Here is a 6,373-nt window from a genome sequence, read left to right as displayed (position 1 = left end):
CCTCATCACTTCCCCATCCGATTCCCCCATCACTTCTCCATCCGATTCCCCCATCACTTCCCCATCCGATTACCCCATCACTTCCCCATCCGGTTTCCCCATCCGATTCCCCCATCACTTCTCCATCCGGTTTCCCCATCCGATTCCCCCATAACTTCTCCATCCGATTCCCCCATGACTTCCCCATCACTTCCCCATCACTCCCCCATCCGATTCCCCCATCACTTCCCCATCACTCGGAAATATCCGAATTAACAAAAACCTGTTTAACAAATTTTTCCGAATAGTCGTAAATTCGAATATTCGAAAATTTGTAAATTCGTACATTCGTACATTTGTAAATTCGTACGTTCGTAAATTCATACATTCGCAAATTCGTAAAGTTGTAAATTAGTAAATTAGTGAATTCGGAAATTTGTAAATTCGGAAATTCGGAAATCTGAAATAATAATTAACTAATAATAACTTAACTATTGCTAAAGATAGTTCTTAACTGCGGATAAATTCGTATTTGTTACATTCACTAACAGCCAAATTTGAAAGGAAATTCCAATACCTATAATTTAATAGTTAGTTACTATTTCAGATTTTTGAATTTTCAGGTTTTTGGATCTTCAAATTTTGAATTTACAAATTTCTGAATTTTCTAATTTACAAATGTACGAATTTACGAATGTACGAATTTTCTAATTTACGAATTTACGAATGTACGAATTTATGAATTTACGAATATATGAATGTACGAATGTGCGAATGTACGATTTTACGAATTTACAAATTGTGATCATATTAAATGTCCCGAAAAACAAAAAAAAAAATAAACGAATGAAACGAAAATGAACAAATTTTTTGGCAGTGCACATGTCTAGTTACTGCCAGTTTAACGCCATATCGTTTTGTGTGCGTTACTGCCAGTTTAAAGCGGGGGTTCACCCACACCGCGAAAAAAAAAAATATTAAAAGCCAGCAGCTACAAATACTGCAGCTTCTGACTTTTAATACATGGCCACTTACCTGTCCCAGGGTCCAGCGATGTCGGCAGGGGACGCCGAGAACCCGCTCGGTTCTCGGCAGCTGCCGCCGCCATCCTAGGTGGGGGAGTCAGGAAGTGAAGCGTTGCGGCTTCACTTCCCGGTTCCCTACTGCGCATGCGCGAGTCGCGCTGCGCGTCCCTAGTGGTCCCTGCTCTCTCCTGGGAGCTGTGTGTTCCCAGCAGACAGCGCGGTCGGGACGGGAAGAGGCATAGACTCCCATGGGAGTCTATGCCGGAAGTGGGTGCAAATACCTGTCTAAGACAAGTATCTGCACCCCCCTGAAAGGTGCCAAATGTGACACCGGAGGGTTCCGAAAAGCGGAAGTTCCATTTTTGTGTGGAACTCCGCTTTAACGTTATATCATTTTGTGTGCGTTACTGCCAGTTCAACTTCATATCGTTTTGTGTGCGTTACTGCCAGTTTCAAGCCATATCGTTTTGTGTGCGTTACTGCCAGTTTAACGCCATATCGTTTTGTGTGTATTACTGCCAGTTTAACGCCATATCGATTAGCGTGCGTTACTGCCAGTTTAATGCCATATAGTTCTGTGTGCGTTACTGCCAGTTTAAGGCCTTATAGTTCAGTGCGTCACTGTATGTTTGGAGCATTAAATTGCAGTATATTATAGTGTATCCGTGGAGTGTGTCTGTGAAGTGTGAGTACTCAAATTAAAGTGCACCAAACACCTCTTTACATTGATCATTGGGGGAAACACAATAGGATGGTTGTACACAAGTCAATCAATACTGCCCATCCATGGATCGAAATTCTGAACCAGCCGAATGTCGATCTGTGTATGGCTGCCCGAAGGCTGCCTTCATTTCTGAGGAAACCATCCTCCATTGCTGAAGGAGATTGCATGACTAATCACGACCACTGGCTATGGTAACCAAACCCACTGCCACAGATTAAAGTGGGACTAAACCCTCTCATCCTTTACAGCCAAGGAAGCTGCCAATTTATCCTCTGATCTGCAGTTGCCATGGTGTTACATGTGTGATCATGTATGACACCAGCCATTTCATGTCTTGACAGGTAGGGATGAGAGTTAACACAAGCACTAGTAGCTATAACTAGAGTTGGGTGAACGGTTCGGGCCAAGTAAAAATACGGCCCGAACATTGCCTATTCGGCGAACATCCAAATTTTGCGGGGCACTTGGTGGGATGTTCGCCTGCCGAGGAGTGCCCTACAATGCACTGTGTGCTTCACAGTGCATTCTAGGGTCCTAATTGGATGAAACCAGTGATCAGATGCAAGGCTTTGCCAATTAGGGACTAAGTAATGATGACCAATCACAGCTCAGTGCTCATAGTCCCACCCTACACTATAAAATGTTCCTTCCCACTGGAAGATTTTGCAGTGTGTTGGAGTGGAGATAGATAGTGAAGGGCTCAGTTTACTACTAGCGAGTTAGCATGTTCACTCATTGTGACTCTGAGTGTAGAGTGTTATGCCGTGTACACACGGGCAGACTTCTCGACCGGACTGGTCCGGCGGACTTTTCGATGGATTTTCGACGGACTTTTGACGGACTTCTCCATCCGATTCCCCCATCACTTCCATCACTTCCCCATCACTCCCCCATCCGATTCCCCCATCACTTCCCCATCACTCGGAAATATCCGAATTAACGAAAACCCGTTTAACAAATTTTTCCAAATAGTCGTAAATTCGAATATTCGAAAATTTGTAAATTCGTACATTCGTACATTTGTAAATTCGTACGTTCGTAAATTCATACATTCGTAAATTCGTAAAGTTGTAAATTAGTAAATTAGTGAATTCGGAAATTTGTAAATTCGGAAATCTGAAATAATAATTAACTAATAATAACTTAACTATTGCTAAAGATAGTTCTTAACTGCGGATAAATTCGTATTTGTTACATTCACTAACAGCCAAATTTGAAAGGAAATTCCAATACCTATAATTTAATAGTTAGTTACTATTTCAGATTTTCGAATTTTCAGGTTTTTGGATTTTCAAATTTTGAATTTACAAATTTCTGAATTTTCTAATTTACAAATGTACGAATTTACGAATGTACGAATTTTCTAATTTACGAATTTACGAATGTACGAATTTATGAATTTACGAATATATGAATGTACGAATGTGCGAATGTACGATTTTACGAATTTACAAATTGTGATCATATTGAATGTCCCGAAAAACAAAAAAAAAAATAAACGAATGAAACGAAAATGAACAAATTTTTTGGCAGTGCACATGTCTAGTTACTGCCAGTTTAACGCCATATCGTTTTGTGTGCGTTACTGCCAGTTTAAAGCGGGGGTTCACCCACACCGCCAAAAAAAAAAAATATTAAAAGCCAGCAGCTACAAATACTGCAGCTTCTGACTTTTAATACATGGCCACTTACCTGTCCCAGGGTCCAGCGATGTCGGCAGGGGACGCCGAGAACCCGCTCGGTTCTCGGCAGCTGCCGCCGCCATCCTAGGTGAGGGAGTCAGGAAGTGAAGCGTTGCGGCTTCACTTCCCGGTTCCCTACTGCGCATGCGCGAGTCGCGCTGCGCGTCCCTAGTGGTCCCTGCTCTCTCCTGGGAGCTGTGTGTTCCCAGCAGACAGCGCGGTCGGGACGGGAAGAGGCATAGACTCCCATGGGAGTCTATGCCGGAAGTGGGTGCAAATACCTGTCTTAGACAAGTATCTGCACCCCCCTCCCCCCTGAAAGGTGCCAAATGTGACACCGGAGGGTTCCGAAAAGCGGAAGTTCCATTTTTGTGTGGAACTCCGCTTTAACGTTATATCATTTTGTGTGCGTTACTGCCAGTTCAACTTCATATCGTTTTGTGTGCGTTACTGCCAGTTTCACGCCATATCGTTTTGTGTGCGTTACTGCCAGTTTAACGCCATATCGTTTTGTGTGTATTACTGCCAGTTTAACGCCATATCGATTATCGTGCGTTACTGCCAGTTTAATGCCATATAGTTCTGTGTGCGTTACTGCCAGTTTAAGGCCTTATAGTTCAGTGCGTCACTGTATGTTTGGAGCATTAAATTGCAGTATATTATAGTGTATCCGTGGAGTGTGTCTGTGAAGTGTGAGTACTCAAATTAAAGTGCACCAAACACCTCTTTACATTGATCATTGGGGGAAACACAATAGGATGGTTGTACACAAGTCAATCAATACTGCCCATCCATGGATCGAAATTCTGAACCAGCCGAATGTCGATCTGTGTATGGCTGCCCTAAGGCTGCCTTCATTTCTGAGGAAACCATCCTCCATTGCTGAAGGAGATTGCATGACTAATCACGACCACTGGCTATGGTAACCAAACCCACTGCCACAGATTAAAGCGGGACTAAACCCTCTCATCCTTTACAGCCAAGGAAGCTGCCATTTTATCCTCTGATCTGCAGTTGCCATGGTGTTACATGTGTGATCATGTATGACACCAGCCGTTTCATGTCTTGACAGGTAGGGATGAGAGTTAACACAAGCACTAGTAGCTATAACTAGAGTTGGGTGAACGGTTCGGGCCAACTCTAGTTATATCCAAATTTTTGCGGTGCACTTGGTGGGATGTTCGCCTGCCGAGGAGTGCCCTACAATGCACTGCGTGCTTCACAGTGCATTCTAGGGTCCTAATTGGATGAAGCCAGTGATCAGATGCAAGGCTTTGCCAATTAGGGACTAAGTAATGATGACCAATCACAGCTCAGTGCTCATAGTCCCACCCTACACTATAAAATGTTCCTTCCCACTGGAAGATTTTGCAGTGTGTTGTTGGAGTGGAGATAGATAGTGAAGGGCTCAGTTTGCTACTAGCGAGTTAGCATGTTCACTCATTGTGACTCTGAGTGTAGAGTGTTATGCCGTGTACACACGGGCAGACTTCTCGACCGGACTGGTCCGGCGGACTTTTCGATGGATTTTCGACGGACTTTTGACGGACTTCCGACGGACTTTTGAACGAACGGACTTGCCTACACACGATCACACCAAAGTCCAACGGATTCGTACGTGATGACGGACGAAGTTGATAGCTGGTAGCCAATAGCAACCCTAGCATGGGTTTTCGTCCATCAGACTAGCATACAGACGAGCAGATTTTTCGGCCAGACTCGAGTCCGTCGGACAAATTTGAAACATGTTCCAAATCTAAAGTCTGTCAGATTTTTGACCGAAAAAGACCGCTGCAGGTCCGATGGAGCCCACACACGGTCGGATTGTCCGCCGGATTCAGTCTGTCGGACCAGTCCGGTCAAAAAGTCCGCCCGTGTGTACACGGCATTAGTGTAGTGTTAGTATAATGTTAGTATAGTGTAGTGTGTCAGTATAGTGTGAGTATAGTGTAGTAGTGTGTCAGTATAGTGTGAGTATAGTGTAAGTATAGTATAGTGTTTCAGTATAGTGTAATGTGTTAGTGTAGTACAGTGTTTAACACAGCATTACATAACATTTAGTGCTGTATAGTTTACCCAGTTTCTATTGCATTTGGGTAATAAGGTTCCCCCCAATCATGTCTGGGAGGCCAACAAGGAGAGGCAGATGTTCCCATGCCACTATGAGGGGACCAGCAGCATCTGTGTCCACAGGCAAAGGTAGATGTGGTCTGTCCTCAAGCAGGGCACATTTGACTCCGTTTAGTGATATTGCCCATGCTATCCAGCCACAGCATGCAGAGGAGGTGGTGGACTAGCTAACTAAACCATCCTACTCATCCTCTCCATCCTCCATCACCCAAGCAGAGACTAGTGCGCAGTCCACCGCAGCTGCCAGAGCGGCTTATTCTGCTTCCTTGTCCACAGATACTCCTGCCATAGCCCCAGCATCAGGCATGGAGGAGTCAGCTGAATTATTTGAAAACAGCGCCAGCCACTTGCTTCTTGACAATGCACAGACATTACTTGATTATAATGTTGTTCTGAGGTAGAGGAAGGGAGTAACATGAGCCTACAGAGAGGGGAGAACAATGATCAGAAAAAAATTGGCAGTCATGTTCCCCCAGCAGCAGCGTATTGCCAAGTTGGCTCCAGTGATGATGAGAATTGAGGGGATGATGATGATTATGAGGTCACTGATGTGACTTTGGAGGAACGTGGGGGGGGGGCACAAACCCAACAAGGCAGATGTCCTCCAGAGGCAGCCATCATGGAAGAGTAGAAAGCACCCACTCTACTCCATCAGATTGTGGAGCTGTTATCTCCCAGCCCACTTCCCACAGTCCAGCTGTGTGGGCCTTTTTTAGTACAAACAGCCGATCGCACTGTTGCAGTTTTCAATCTCTGCCGCAAGCAAATCAAGCGTGGCAAAAACACCTGCCATTTGGGTAACACTTGCTTGACAAGGCATTTAACCTCCCACC

This window comes from Aquarana catesbeiana, linkage group LG03 (genome assembly GCF_042186555.1).
Source record: "Aquarana catesbeiana isolate 2022-GZ linkage group LG03, ASM4218655v1, whole genome shotgun sequence".
Taxonomy (NCBI): domain Eukaryota; kingdom Metazoa; phylum Chordata; class Amphibia; order Anura; family Ranidae; genus Aquarana; species Aquarana catesbeiana.
This window is presented reverse-complemented; position numbering follows the sequence as displayed.